The 16,735-nt window shown below is 40.3% G+C and overlaps 1 long non-coding RNA gene across 1 annotated transcript; it reads right to left on the reverse strand.

Annotated features, from left to right (window-relative positions):
• Positions 1-701: 701 nt before the first annotated feature.
• On the reverse strand, positions 702-4,890 carry LOC109561301 (uncharacterized). The gene is made up of 3 exons (XR_002181020.2): positions 4,497-4,890; positions 1,463-1,552; positions 702-946 (listed from the first exon to the last, which is right to left on the reverse strand). It is a non-coding gene; the product is annotated as an uncharacterized lncRNA (long non-coding RNA).
• Positions 4,891-16,735: the final 11,845 nt, after the last annotated feature.

Raw genomic sequence — 16,735 nt, forward strand, 5'->3', positions numbered from 1 at the left:
AGATGGTTGGATGGCATCACTAACTCAATGAACATGAATTTGAGCAAACTCCAAGAGACAGTGAAGGGCAGGGAAGCCTGGCATGTTGCAGACTATGGGGCCACAAAGAATCAGATATGACGTAGCTAACGAAGAACCGCAACAAGTGACAGTTTGCTGGTACATCTGTCTGTCAAAAGGTGGGTGGCAGGCCATATGATGACCAAAATTCCTTCCATACTAAAATTCTTTGTTTTGTGAGGCTTTAACCCACCGAAGTCTGACCTGGGCATTGTGAGGATTTGGCTGGAGAACCTCAGAGACACTGCCAAGATGGCAGCAGTCACAGAAGTTGTGGGGACACAGCTGTTCCAATGTCTGATCCATTCTGAAAATCTCTACCTTGACCAGGTTTTAATGACATATTTTAGAGATTGATTCCCAGTGGAATTTGTCCCTCTGTGCATCCTACTGCAGGTCCATTTTCTATTAACCAGCTTCCAGGGATGATTGGCAAAAGGCAGGCCATACTGGGGGTCTGCTACAGATTGGCAGCTCCTGAGCATGATGAGTCATATGCACGAGGAGTCTTGAAAAGCCTGACCTTGTTTGAACGCATCACAGGCACAAGGACACATAAGCCAGTTCTGCATTGCAAAGGAGTTCAGCATGTGCCACATCCCCAAAGTTACCACCACAGGTAGCAAGTTAGCTGGGAAAGATGACAGGATTCAGCATCACCTTTCGCTATCACAGGAAAGACAAGACAAATCTTACCTCTGAAAAGAATATGGATTTTCCAAAATTGGGGAGAGCAGGGAGACTTTTCTGGTGGCATAGCCCAATCCTAGGAGGGCATGACTCTTTGGTTCTCCTGTCCATGTTCTCAACCCATCTCAAAGTGTCCATGTGAAATGAAAGCTTAACAAGGCAGCGGGAGGGCCTTGTGGTTCTTTCTATGTAGTTTCTGGAGTTTAGGAGAAACATAAACAAGTGACTAGTCTGGTCTGGGCCAGGTTGATTTGGATTTAGGCTTTTTAAGGCTCTGTCCAGGGGGTTAAACCTACTAATAGGTTTAAAGAAAAGGCTGGTTCATTTAATTTAGGGAAATGCAGATACACATGTGGATGTTCCCAAATCTTACAAGCTAGCTATGTGGCTCAGGTGTGCATATTTCTGGACGTGCTAAGTGACAGTCATAGGTGCCACTCTATGTATCACTACCATTTAACTATGTTCCAATCTTTAGCTAATTTAATCCTTGAAAGAATTCTACATCAGTAAAATTCCATCCATTTTACAAAAGATAAACACAGATTCAAAGAGGGTAAGACATTTGTTTAAGTCGTATAGCTAATTGGAGTAGCCTTTGTAGGTACTCAAGTCAGACCTGTGTTATTACAGAATACATGCTCTTAACAGTGTGCTAACATTTATCAAAATTTGAAAGCTCCCAGGCTTTCAGGAAAGAAAACGAAGTTACCTGTTGAGCAAGAGTATGATGGTGAGCAAGTTTTATTTTTTTCATATGGTGTGGTAGGCTTGGTTTCTGCAGCCTGCGTTGGAGAAGGTACTGAAATGATAAGAATGGAAGAATGTTGTTCAATTCGTGGAGGAAATTTTCCAACTCCAGAAAAAAATAGCAAACAAAACTAAAATTAGGAATTACCCTTTGACTCTTTCTTAGAGAAGTATTCAAGGATGGCCTTGAGACATTACCCTGCCATATATGTATTTCATTATCATGAATAAATATTACCTAGATAATGATCTGAAGCGCTTATCAATAGACAGAATCATTTCTTCTTTTATACTCTTAGTATCTTCTTAAAACCTATCAACAGAGCATCTTATATAGGACACTCAATTAAGTGTTTATTCCTACCAAACTTTTATTCATACCAATGACATTTCAATTCTGTGGAGCATGGCTTTGGGGCTGGCACTAACCCACCTTGTTCACAAGAACCCCGATCTTGATTTTCTGACCTTATTCAAGTTCCTAATTATCCATCTACATCTTTCCAGGGAGATGTACACATTGACCAGCACAGAAAACATACTGAGATTATTCAATTTCTTGAAGTCACTTTACGGAGTCAGTACTGTCCACTGTCTGAGTCTTGGTAATAAGCCTCAAAGCAATGTTCCTGGTACCCTGGCTCCTTATGCAGTTGTGTTTTGATCACTCCTTTCATAAGACTGATTTCAGATGTTATCTGACTCATCTTCTATTTCTCACCAGAAAGCTTTACTGAGAATTCTCGGGGCTATGTTTCCTTTTTCCTTTCTTGAAATCTCTCCTTTATTTTCTATCAAACATCTCATCTGACCTGCAGAGTTGACCAGTTGCCTCTTAATAAGATTTTTATATCCCCTCCTCTGAGAGCATCACAGAATTTTAGAGCAAGGCAGTGGTGCTAACTGAACAAGAGTTCCCAAACCTAGGCTTTCCCTATTGCCTCTCATTGGTCTTCTTTCCACTTTCTCACCATGGACTCCACATTTCAACATTACCTCTTCTCTTGTTCTGAGCTATCTTTTGTTTTCTGTGAAAATTTTTGTTTTTATGGGAGTTTTTTGGTCATTGTTGTTGGTGGTGTATTTATTTTCTTTTTTTTTTTTTTTTGGTTTTGCTTTTGTCTAATGCTCAAATTTGTAGCAGGATATGGCTCTCTTTAGGAATTAAGAACAGGACAATAAAAGAAAATCAAAAGATCACAGTCTTTATTCAACTTAAATCTGTGCAGAAGACCTATTGATCTTAACTTCTATCTGTAGTTTTGGTCTTTGTGGGCATTTTTCTGTTCTCCTGTTCTCCTAGGACTTTACTTCCAAGCAGTTCAGGAGTACTCTAGGTGACTAGCATGGACAGGGGCACAGAACACAGAGAGGGAATGAGTGTAAATACAAATGCCCGTGCTATAGATCTGTTCCAGTGCTAACATCCTTTCTGTATTGTAAAGTTCAACTCTAAACTCAAACTCACTAGGAAACTATCAGGACATGTATAAGACTCAACTAATACTACCCCTAGGAGGTCACACGATCATATGCACCAACACTTTCCTTCTGAACTTCTGCTTTAAACAAAGGCCATAACTTACACATGTCCCTCAAAACAGGAGCTCTAATCCATCCACCTCAGCAGGCACAAACTATTAAGCTAAATCAATATTGAAAAAGTCAACAGTTGCTCTAGTGCATTTTTCTTGCAAACTTTTATGGCTGTAAAAATCCCACTTTCAACCTAAAGACCTCCTTCCAAATTCAACTTGAAGAAAATCCTTCAGATCCCTCCTCACTGAATACACACATGGATCAACAGGCGTGAAGGGAAATCAATGTGTTCCCTCAGACATTTTGGCTAAGAGTTTGTGATATTTCTGTTTCTCTTCAGTTCCAGAGCCACTTCAAAGTGCCAAAGGGTTGTGGAGGCTTTGAGAATCTCCACATAAAAGTTATCTTTTTAATCCTAAAGAGAGAAAGTTTGAACCCAAACATGTCCACAAAATGAGAAGTTATTTCCCCACCTATAATTCAAAAATATTCTCCATTTATATTAAACCTAAACTATTATAAGTATGAACACTGTAGCCTGAATTGGAAAAAAACAAATGTCTGCATTCTAAATTGCATAATACTTAAATCTGATATTTACTTTGTCATCAGTATAAATGGCATTCCTCTGATACATGAACAAAGGAGGTTAGAAGAAAAATGTGTCAGTCACTGACACCCTGAAAAAGCAGGGTAATTGTATGAAAGCTTTTCCAGTGAGGATGTCAGATCAGAACAAACTCATCCGAACAGAAACTCTATGTTCAGTATAGAATGCAGCAAAGGCCAACATTCAAATTAACGGGCACAATCTAGACCCAACCGTTTTCCATTCATATGAATGAACAGAAACAACGATGAACTCAGACTCCGTGCCTCAGTCCTCAGGAATATAAAGTAGGATTGACTCACACTGACAATGGGTAGGGTTGTCATAAAAATTAAGTGGCTTAATAGTTGTAAAGCAGTTAGCACATTTCCTGACACAGGAAACAGAGTAAGCATTAACTTCACTGAAATCTTATCCTCATGTGTTGGGTTAGACTTTAAAATGAATAAATGATCTCTATTCAGAGCTCCTTGAAAGGGCAGAATCTCATTCACCAGGCTCTGTTCTGGCATCCTTATTTTTCCCTCACAATTCTGTGTTCAAATGAGCCATTCTCCTTAGATGTCCAAGATCAGTGATCTGGGTTGTTTTTTTTTTTTTTTTTTTTGTATTAATGAATTTCTTGAGAGTCTGATAAAAAGCCTTAGGTCTCCTTCACTCTGTAAATGCTTATAGATATAAAAGATGAATATAACAGGGGACAGGGGATTCACAGACTCTGTAGAGCTAGGTTTGGAGGCCTGTTAAGAATCCTTACTGTAGATTGTACATCTGACTTAACACAGTGCTTTGCATAGTCAATACCCTCTCCTTTAAAGCCTAAAGGATCAGAAGCACATCTGTTTACCTGGCTGGAAGTCCTCTGTGGGTGTTGCCATCGGAAGAGCAGAGGTAGAAGCCTTCATTGTCGTTGGAACAGTGGTGATCATCGTGATTGTTGAAGCAGTGGTGGCAGTTGTTACTGGAGTAGTACTGGTGGTCGTTTTTGGAATAGTGGTGGTTGCCGTTGGAGTACTGGTGATGGTGGTTGTTGAAGTAGTAGTTTTTGTCTGATTAGTTTCTGTTGTTGTTGGAGTACTAGCCTCGGTTGTTTCTCTTCGAGGTGTAGCAGTCATGGTCACTTTTCTTTGAGTAGTAGTAGTGGTGGCTCCTGTTCTTTGAGTAGTGGTAGTGGTGGCAGTTGTTGGCGTAGTGGTTGTTGTTGTTGTAGCTGGAGCTAGAAATTAACATGAAAGCAAGGATTCAATAAGCTGCAGGTAACAAGAGCCATGTGCTGGGTCTGTTCAACAACATGACCAAGGAGACTGTCCCCAGGTAGAACTCTGTGTTTATTGCCCATGAACTCCAAATTCTCATCATTGGTCAGCTAGAATCTGTGACAAGCAGGGAGTGAAGACATAGTCACAGCAAGGAAACAGCTGCATTGAAAGGATGAAATTTCAGGAGGTGTTGAAAGGAAAACTGACATATGGGATTTGTATTGAAGCACTTTGTAAAGACTAGTCATGCATACCAAATCTATGTATCTTCAAAAACATCTGTGAGAAAGAGAAAATGTCTAGAACCTGAAACCATCTTTACCCTCTCAGTGGTGTACACCTAGGACCTAAATAGTAGTTCCCAAGAACCAAAATATTTACCAGATAAACAGCATTCAGTTTGATCAGTCCTAGAGGTACTTTCCCAACAGAAAGTGAAAGTGAAGTCGCTCAGTCGTGTCCGACTCTTTGTGACCCCATGGACACCAGGCTCCTCCATCCATGCTGGAGTTGGTTGCCATTTCCTTCTCCAGGGAACTTCTTGACCCAGGGATCGAACCTGGGTCTCCCACATTGTAGACAGATGCTTTACTATCTGAACCACCAGGGAAGTCACAGAACCACATCTTAAACACAGATTAATTTAAACCATTAACATATACTCAATAACACAAATGCATTTTGAATCTGGTTAGAAGAGAGACTGGATGCTTTAAAGTTCTTTTCTACCTAAGAGATAATAACAACAGGTAATAACTTTGACTCTTTCCAGAGTCTGAAATGGTATAGGATTCCAAACCACTTACTGAAGTCCTCAGAGTTACCCAGAGAAAGAATTGGAACTAAAATTAAAACAAAACACAGTGCCTGACACAAAAGCAGAAATTGTAGGGTTGAATAAAAAATAAGTACTTTTTTTTCTCACCAAGCATTTTTTTGCACAGAAGTATTCTTAAATTTCAACTCTACTAACTATGAATTGGAACCTCAAGTCACTTAAATAGGGGGAAATTGGTGTGAAAACTATTTTGAGGGATTTGAGTCAACTTAATTTGGATACTAGTTAATTTTTGCCTTAAAAAAGAAAAACTGTTTTTCAACAGGTATTTGTGAGTTCTATTATGTATAAGGCATTAGTAAATTTTAGGCTTTGGGGGGTCCTGAGATCTTGGTGGTAATTGCTCTAATCTGTCAGTGTGAAAACAACCGTAGACACAATGTAAACAAATGGATGTGGCTATGTTCCAATAAAACTTTATTTATAAAGCTGTTGGTGAGCCTGTTTTATAATCTGACCTGGCCCTGGAGCTATAGTTTGCTGACTCTGGTCCAACAGTGTAGTCAGAGGTTTTGACAAAGAGAGCAATCTCAATCCCCTCTGTTCAGTCAGAAATCAAATCTAGACAAAAAAAAAGGAAGTAAGCAAAAAATCCGATAAAGGACTATAACAAGGAGGAAACTGAATTGGCTTGTTTAACTGTGTGTCTTCCTTGGTTGTAAATATTTCCTGAGGAAGAAGCTAGGAAGCTAAGGGTAGAAGAAGATGCTGAGGAACAGCCCTAACAGAAGGTTGGAAAGTAAGCTCATTCTGTGAAAAGTACAGAAAATTTAAGCAAAGAATTGAATTGGAGGTGGAATCACTTTGGCTCAGTTATGGACCAGTTTCCTGCTGTACAGGGCAGTGACTTTAAATATTCATCTATTAAACATGATAAAAGTCCCCTACTAATTTTTTTCTGTATCGTTGAAAAAATATTCAGCCAGACCAATCATACAATTTTACAACTCTAAAAAAAAATCTCTTCTCCACATGCAACCTCCTTACCTATGTCTCTCAGTTCAGTTCAGTTCAGTCGCTCAGTCGTGTCCGACTCTTTGCTACCCCATGAATTGCAGCACGCCAGACCTCCCTGTCCATCACCAACTCCCGGAGTTCACTCAGACTCACATCCATTGAGTCAGTGATGCCATCCAGCCATCTCATCCTCTGTTGTCCCCTTCTCCTCCTGCCCCCAATCCCTCCCAGCATCAGTCTTTTCCAATGAGTCAACTCTTCGCATGAGGTGGCCAAAGTACTGGAGTTTCAGCTTTAGCATCATTCCTTCCAAAGAAATCCCAGGGCTGATCTCCTTCAGAATGGACTGGTTGGATCTCCTTGCAGTCCAAGGGACTCTCAAGAGTCTTCTCCAGCAACACAGTTAAAAACTTATGTCTCTAGCACCAGCCTATTTTCCTTAAATTACTTCCTAGATGTACTTTCCTCAGAGTCAGCTATTTGCTGTATCAAAGTTGACCTTATTTTACTTTCCTTCAAGGACACAAGCCAAGTACAAAAGATGGAAGGTTGTAATGTAATATCAAGCTCCTTTAAATTAAACAAGAGACATAGCTCAAGAAGGCCAGGGGCATTGGGTTCTGTTGTCAATGGAAGACCTTAGTGGGAGAACATTTATTAGGAAAGAGCACCAGAAACTAGGAAATCCTGAAGAACTTGATCCTTTCATCAAACAGTAAGGAAAATTAGAATATCTACCTCAAGATGGAAAAATGTAAACTTCCCAGTTTTTTGAATTTCATGAAATTTTTAAAAGCCACAGGTCAACAGCTATTGAGATGCAAATGTTCTCATAGAGCGATAAGGCTATTTTAAATTTAAAACTAGCAATTTAATGATCAGGGGTGAAACATGTTTCAAAAAATCCAAGACAGAGCAGAGGGGAGGGGTGAAACTATATACGCTCATATATTGTGGCTCAGCTGGTAAAGAATCCACCTGCAATATGGGAAACTTGGGTTTGATCCCTGGGTTGGGAAGATCCCCTGGAGAAGGGAAAGTCTACCCACTCAAGTAGAGCGGAGGCTGTGTGGTGCTGGAGCAACTTTGGGGAGATACCCCACTTCCAAGGGCAGAGAAGTCCATCAAGATGGTAGGTGCTGGAGCAGCGGCTGCATGGCACTGGAGTGACTTTGAGGAGATACCCCATGTTCAAGGGCAAAGGAGAAGCCTGAGCAAGATGGTAGGGGGGTGAAATCTCACTTAGAATCAAACCCCATACCCACCAGGGACACTCAGAGGGTTCAAACAAACCTTGTGTGCACCAGGACCCAGAGACCCCACAGAGACAGAGACAAAACTGTGTTTGAGTATCTCCTGTAGAGGTATGGGTCAGCAGTGGGCTGCCGCAGGGGCAGGGACTCTGGGGGCAGCAGACCTGGGTTTGGCATAAGCTGTCTTGGAGGAGGTCGCCATTAACCCCACCATAGAGCTGCCAGACTTACACAGGACTGGGAAATAGACTCTTGTTTTGAGGGCTCAAACAGAACCTTGTGCACACCAGGACCCAGGAGAAAGGAGCAGTGACCCACAAGAGACTGACCCAGACTTGCCAGTGAGTATCCAGGAGTCTCCAGGAGAGGCGTGGGTTGGTGGTGGCCTGCTGCAGGGCTGGGGGCACTGAGTATAGCAGTGTATGCAAGGGACCTTTTGAAGGAGGTCACCATTATCTTCATTACCTCCACCGTAGTTTGCCCCAGGTAATTAACAGAGATGGAACACAGCCAACAACATCAACAGAAAATTGGATTAAAGATTTACTGAACATGGCCCCGCCCATCAGAACAAGACCCAGTTTTGCCTCAGTCAGTCTCTCCCATCAGGAAGCTTCCATAAGCCTCTTATCCTTCTCCATCAGAGGGCAGACAAACTGGAAACCACAGTCACAGAAAACTAACCAATCTGATCACATGGACCACAACCTTGTCTAATTCAATGAAACTATGAGCCATGCCATGTAGGGCCACCCAAGACAGACAGGTCATGGTGGAGAGTTCTGACAAAACGTGGTCCAGTGGAGAAGGGGATGGCAAACCACTTCAATATTCTTTCCATGAGAACCCCATGAACAAAATGAAAAGGCAAAAAGAAGGACACCGAAAGAACTCCCAAGGTCAGTAGGTGCTCAATATGCTACTGGAGAAAGTGGAGAAATAACTCCAGAAAAAATGAAGAGATGGAGCCAAAGCAAAAACAACATCCATTGTGGATATGACTGGTGATGGAAGTAAACTATGATTCTGTAAAGAGCAATATTGCATAGGAACCTGGAATGATAGGTCCATGAATCGGCAAATTGGAAGTGGTCAAACAGGAGATGGCACAAGTGAACGTCAACACTTTAGGAATCAGCAAACTGAAATGGACTGGAATGGGTGAATTTAACTCAGATGACCATTATATCTACTACTGCGGGCAGGCATCCCTTAGAAGAAATAGAGTACCCATCATAGTCAACAACAGAGTCCAAAATGCAGTACTTGGATGCAATCTCAAAAACAACAGAATGATCTCTGTTAATTTCCAAGGCAAACCATTCAATACCACAGTAATCCAAGTCTATGCCCTGACCAGTAATGCTGAAGAAGCTGAAGCTGAACGGTTCTATGAATACTGACAAGACCTTCTAGAACTAACACCCCAAAAAGATGTCCTTTTCATTATAGGGGATTGGAATGCAAAAGTAGGAAGTCAAGAAATACCTGGAGTAACAGGCAAATTTGGCCTTGGAGTACAGAATAAAGCAGGGCAAAGGCTAATTGAGTTTTGCCAAGAGAACACACTGATCATAGCAAACACCCTCTTCCAACAACACTCTACACATGGACATCACCAGACGGTCAATACTGAAATCAGATTGATTATATTCTTTGCAGCCAAAAATGGAGAAGCTCTATACAGTCAGCAAAAACAAGACTGGGAGCTGACTGTGGCTCAGATCATGAACTCCTTAGTGCCAAATTCAGACTTAAATTGAAGAAAGTAAGGAAAACCACTAGACCATTCAGGTATGACCTAAATCAAATCCCTTATGATTATAAATGGCAGTGAGAAATAGATTCAAGGGATTAGATCTGATAGACAGAGTGCCTGAAGAACTATGGATGGAAGTTTGTAACATTATACAGGAGGCAGGGATCAAGACATCCCCAAGGGAAAAAAAAATTCAAAAAGGCAAAATGGTTGTCTGAGGAGACCTTACAAATAGCTGAGAAAAGAAGAGAAGCAAAAAGCAAAGGAGTAATGGAAAGATATACCCACTTGGATGCAGAATTCCAAAGAATAGCAAGGAGAGATAAGAAAGCCTTCCTCAGCGATCAATGCAAAGAAATAGAGGCAAACAATAGAATGCGAAAGACTAGAGATCCCTTCAAGAAAAGTAGAGATACCAAGGGAACATTTCATACAAAGATGGGCATAATAAAGGACAGAAATGGTATGGACCTAACAGAAGCAGAAGATATTAAGAAGAGGTGGCAAGAAAACACAGAACTATATGAAAAAGATATTCACGACTCAGATAATCAGGATGGTATGATCACTCACCTAGAGCTAGACATCCTGGAATGTGAAGTCAAGTGAGCCTTAGGAAGCATCACTACAAACAAAGCTAATGGAGGTGATGGAATTCCAGTTGAGCTATTTTGAATCCTAAAAGATGATGCTGTGAAAGTGCTGCACTCCATATGCCAGCAAATTTGGAAAACTCAGCAGTGGCCACAGGACTGGAAAAGGTCAATTTTCATTTCAATCCCAAAGAAAGGCAATGCCAAAGAATGCTTAAACTCAATAAACAATTGCACTCATTTCACACGCTAGTAAAGTAATGCTCAAAATTCTCCAAGCCAGGCTTCAACAGTACATGAACTGTGAACTTCCAGATGATGAAGCTGGATTTAGAAAAGGCAGAGGAACCAGAAATCAAATTGCCAACATCCTTTACATCATCAAAAAAATCAAAAGAGTTCCAGAAAAACATCTACTGCTTTAACAGAACATCTACTATGCCAAAGCCTTTGACTGTGGATCACAACAAACTGTGGAAAATTCTTCAAGAGTTGGGAATACCAGACCACCTGACCTGCCTCCTGAGAAATCTGTATGCAGATCAGGAAGCAACAGTTAGAACTGGACATGGAACAACAGACTGGTTCCAAATAGGAAAAGGAGTACATCAAGGCTATATATTGTTACCCTGCTTATTTAACTTATATGCAGAATACATCATCAGAAATGCTGGACTGGAGGAAGCACAAGCTAGAATCAAGATTGCCAGGAGAAATATCAATAACCTCAGAAATGCAGATGACACCACCCTTATGGCAGAAAGCCAAGAAGAACTAAAGAGCCTCTTGATGAAAGTAAAAGAGGAGAGTGAAAAAGTTGTCTTAAAACTCAACATTCAGAAAACTAAGATCAAGGCATCTGGTCCCATCACTTTATGGCAAATAGATGGGGAAATAGTGGAAACAATGACAGACTTTATTTTTTTGGGCTCCAAAATCACTGCAGATGGTGACTGCAGTCATGCATGAAATTATAAGACACTTGCTCTTTGGAAGAAAATGTATGACCAATTGAGACAGCATATTAAAAAGCAGAGACATTACTTTGCCAGCAAAGGTCCATCTAGTCAAAGCTATGGTTTTTCCAGTAGTCATGTATGGATGTGAGTTGGACTGTAAAGAAAGCTGAGCACTGAAGAACTGATGCTTTTGAACTGTGGTGTTGGAAAAGACTCTTGAGAATCTCTTGGACTTCAAGGGGATCCAACCAGTCCATCCTAAAGGAAATCAATCCTGAATATTCATTGGAAGGACTGATGCTGAAGCTGAAACTCTAATACTTTGGCCACCTGATGTGAAAAGTTAACTCATTTGAAAAGACCCTGATGCTGGGAAGTATTGAAGGTGGGAGGAAAAGGGGACAACAGAGGATGAGATGGTTGGATGGCATCACCGACTCAATGAAAATGAGTTTGCATAAACTCCTGGAGTTGGTGATAGACAGGGAGGCCTGGTGTGTTGCAGTCCATGGGGTGGCAAAAAGAGTTGAACATGACTGAGCTACTGAATTGAACTGAACAATGTATACACAACAAGACTATGTTGACTGTTGTCAAAGTATCTATTTTATACATGTGAAATTCTTTATAAGTCTTAAAAGGTTTAGAAAGAACATTTAAAAATTATTTTAAGATATGATCTAGAGAAAAGAGCAGTTCTTCAAGAGGAATAAATTTAGCTCCATAGCAATGTTCACTATACCTCAGAGTGCATTTTCATTAAGCAACTAGAACTCCTGAAGCACTGCTTTAGGAGATGCTGACTGGAAAGATCCTCTAGCCTATGATCCTGAATCAAAATTAGTTTTAATATTCTACTCTACACAAATACAAGTTATTCTACTGAAGAGTTATTAGAAAACAAAACTATAAGAACCTCCTGTTTCCCTATTAAAGGAAGAGGAAGTTAATACCAAACAGAAACTCTTATCTCTGGGAACCTAGAGTAAGTGATTAAAAAAAGTAGGAAGACAAACTCACCTGGCCTTATATTCAACTCCTGAATGATTTTTATATCATTGAACCACCCTCTTTTCTCAATACGGCAGCAATACAAGCCACTGTCAGATGGGACAGTATTCTCTATGGTCAAAGACAAATCCCTTTCACCAATATTTCCTTTTAGCTGGTAACGTCTGTCTGTCTGAACTATGACTTTGTGTCCATCAGTTCAGATAATGTTACTTCCGCAGCTCAGCAAAGAACATGCCCCTGGGCCCCAGCATGCAGTTGTGATTTCTCCAGTATATGAGAAGGGTAGCCTGACAGACTGACCCGCTACTCCAGTCACTCGATGGTAAGAGGTTACACCATCTGTAAATAAAGAGAAACCAGAGCGTGAGAATATGAGGTCTCAATATTCTAATTTTAATAATTTTAATTTTTTTCATATAGCTTATTTGGTTTGAAACTATATGACTGTATCTTGAGTTTTTAGAATTTAGTATAAGCAAATTTCCATGTTAACATGTTCTTCAGCAGCATCACTATTTACTAGATATGATTGAAGATGAAAGATCATATAAACATTTTTCTCGATTGATGAAAATGTCCTATGCTTCCCAATAGGACAGATTTTTCTAGAGAAAATATCAGGACAAAGGTCAGAGCTATGTTCAGCCTTTTTGGTGAATATGATCAAACTTTTCTCCAAAAGATTTGATTGAAACAAATGACATCTAGTAATGCATGAGTATGTGGATATTCATCCTGTATTTGACAGGTATCCATTTATTAAATATATAAAACACACTGGTGTCTTTTCCTTTCTCCTAGATTCAATCACTGCCTTAACTGAAATCTGGTTTAAAAACTCTATTGCATTCAAAGTTTTGATTTTCAATTTTTATTTGAATTTTCCAGTGGCCATTGAACATAGTCACTTCATAATACCCTTTCTTATTTAAATTTTAAAAAACAGGTCTAATATTTTATTAAACATCATTGACTAGAAGGCAGAAGTCTTGTAAACTCTTTAGAAGTCAGTTTTTAGGAAAATGAGTTTATAATACTTTTAGGAGAAATCGAGTCTTATGGGCTTTAGGGTCATTCCAAAAAAATCAAGCAAGGATCCTTTCTAGAGCTATGTGCAATTAATCACAGTCCACTTACCCAGACAAAACCAAAAAATTAGAGAATATTCAGTAAAATACTAAATTTTGCCTCTTAGGAACAAACAGGCAGGAAAACTCTTACCTGTGGCACTGGCTTAAAAACTGTGCATTGGCAAAAAGTTCCTAAAAGAAATATGAGACTTAACAGCTAATCATAGTCAGGACTTCCCTGGTGGCTCAGACGGTAAAAAGAGTCTGCCTACAATGTGGGAGACATGGGTTTGATCCCTGGGTCAGGAAGATCCCCTGGAGAAGGAAGTGGCAACCCACTTCAGTACTCTTGCCTGGAAAATCCCATGGACGGATGGAGGATCCTGGTAGGCTACAGTCCATGGAGTCGCAAAGAGTCTGACACCACTGAGCAACTTCACTTTCACTTTCACTTTTCATAGTTAGGACTGGGCTATGAGTCTGGGAAGTACTTTGGGAATAAGACACTCATTGTTACATAGTATAAGAGTATTTTCTTCACTGGAATTCTGATAATATTTAATTGTGCTTAATATCATTTTGAGATCACAAAGCTAATACATATTAATTTTAAAAATTTGTTATAGAAATATAATTTTAAATTGTACTTTTACTCATATTCCACCTGTAAAGATTGTTTTTAAATTTTAGGATATATCTATCACTAATTTTCTCCCCTCTCTCATAGAATGTTTTGAATTAAAATATTTTATCTATTAAGAAAAAAATTTCCCATACAGCACAGATGGGGAATCTTAGTTCCCCAAAGAGGGATGGAACCCACACCCACTACATTGGAAGCATGGAGTCTTAAGCCTGGAAAACTAGAAAAGAGAGAAGGTAAAATATTTTCTTTTTAAAGAAATTGTTGAATATGGTTAAAAAAAAGTCAAAAAGCACAGAATGGTACAATAAAAGACTTGTCTCCTTCCCATCCGTCCCCATTCCTTCTTCCCTTCCCTTCCATGCCATGATAACAATGGTTGCTGTTTACTACATACACGTGAGAAGTTCATGCATACACATGAACAACACAAATGGCAGCAGATGCATGTGTGCTGTATCATGCCTTGTTCCTCTAGCTATTGATTTTATAATTCTTAGTGTTTAAGCAATTTCTTTGGCTTAAGGTTTCAGCCTTGTTCTTGCTCACTACTTGACCCCATTATTTTTAAACAATGCCCTAGAAATCTACCCTGCTCGACCATACCTACATACCCATTATATGCCCCCATCCTCAGGGCTTCCAAAGCACAGCCCACCTGTGCACCTACCTGTCAGAAGGAGTAGGAGGCCCAGGATAGCTACCCAAGGGTGCATGATGCTACTGGCCTGAAGGAAAGTGAAGGTTGACTGGTTTGTATGCTCCCAGGCAGATGGTATCAGGTTGGACACCACTAGATGGCTTTCCAGGGGTTCCAAATAGCTCAGGTTCCTTATGCCTCAGTGCAGAAAAAATTGAGCCAGAGCCTGAGGAGTGATAGATGAGAAGTGATCCATTAAAATAGGATGCTTGTAAGACTTACAAGGAGACAGGTGAGCATTGTGCTGCCTCAAGTACTTAGTGGGTTGCATTTGTATAATCAAAGGAAGAAGGAGAGGGGAGAAGACCACCTTCTTTTTCACTGTTAGTCTTCTTGGATGGGAAGATATTTGATCCTGTATGGTGCATCCGGCACTGTCATGGGATTACGGAAAAATTAGTCCAGGTCTCAGGACAATGAGGGTTGTTCAGTCTGAAATGTCACATATCCAACTCCGGCAAATGTTTTAATCTCACAAATATCAGTTTCTTCTCCTTTATAATGAACGTAATAATAGAATCACCCCAAACATTTGGACAAGGGTTCACAATAAGATAATGCTCTGAAAGCATCAAACCAAGCCCTTTCCTATAATAAACACTCAGTAACTATTGTTTATTATCAATGACTCCAAGAATAATATCAATAGCCCAAAATGCTCCCCTATGAGATGATACATATGAAAGCTTTGGTATAGTGGCAAGTCCTTATTCAGCACTTACACTGTATCATCACAGTAATGATTATTTTAATCAGAGGGAGGTGCCAGTGATCAGACACCAATCCCCACCGAGGCATCTGTAGGTCCACCCAGCCCCACATTTCCAACTTCCTGTTAGACATCACCCAGGGGCACTTACTTCAAACTCAAGATCACCCAGATAATTTTCATTCTTCCTTCTGGGGTTCCTTTACCAGTGAACCCATCACATCACCTACAATCCCAAGTACAGAGAATCAGTCATACTTCCTTCTTACTCCAGTCACCAGCTCCTCTCAATTCCAAGTCCTAAATGGCTCTGACTCTGTCCCTTCTCACTGTTACTGCTGCCATCATTCTAGCTGACATACTCCTCTCCTGTCTGAATAACAACAGCAGGAGCCTCCTGGGGAGCCTCTCTGCCTCCAGGTGTACTCCCCTCCAATACAGCTTCCACAGTCTTGCCAGCACAATATTTCCAAAAAACAGAGATGAAAGTGCCATTCCCTTCTCCAAACACATGAACAGTTTCTTAGGACCCTGGGGTCAAATCTAAATTCCTCATCCCATCAATCAAAGCCTTTAAGAACCTAGGCTACTTCTAGCTTCCTATCTCCATTAGATTAAACTAGACTCTTAAACAATCACAGAGATTCCATGCTCCTATAAGTCACTCTATCCCTGCTCAGACTGTTATCCCTGCCTGTTCACTCTGCTCAATGAAATGCTCTCATCCATGAAGAGCCAATTCAAGGATCTTTGAGATAAATCATCCTGGCCCTCCTTTCCCAGTTAGAATCCTTCTCTCCTTCCTTTGGGTCCCCAGGGCACTTCTTCACACTTCTACCTCAAAACAAAGCCCACTGAGTGGTTATTTGCTCAACCCAAGCCTGTGTATCCCACACCTTTATGGACAGAGGTTAAGATTTCCTCATTTTGATATGTTGTGGTCCCTGAATAGAGAAGCAACCAGGTAAGCCATGCTTAATGAATCATAGATTCAGAAGGCATTTACCAAGTATCATGTTACATATTTCTATGTATCCAAATGAAGTCCCAAGAAAAAGATATAAAATCTCATCTCCAACCACTTTTCCCTCTAAGAATCCCTTGATTTGAGGGAAAGGCCAGCTTGCTCAGACCATGGAGCTTCATCTGATTTTGTAAAACAGAGAGATACGGTAAGAGAACAAATGTTCCTAAAAGTTCCCCATGCCCACTTTTCCACCATCCAACCCTGAGACCAAGAAAAACCTATTGTAACAGAGTGCCTGATGAACTATGAATGGAGGTTTGTGACATTGTACAGGAGACAGGAATCAAGACCATCCCCAAGAAAAA

Source organism: Bos indicus, chromosome 7 (genome assembly GCF_029378745.1).
Source record: "Bos indicus isolate NIAB-ARS_2022 breed Sahiwal x Tharparkar chromosome 7, NIAB-ARS_B.indTharparkar_mat_pri_1.0, whole genome shotgun sequence".
Lineage (NCBI taxonomy): Eukaryota > Metazoa > Chordata > Mammalia > Artiodactyla > Bovidae > Bos > Bos indicus.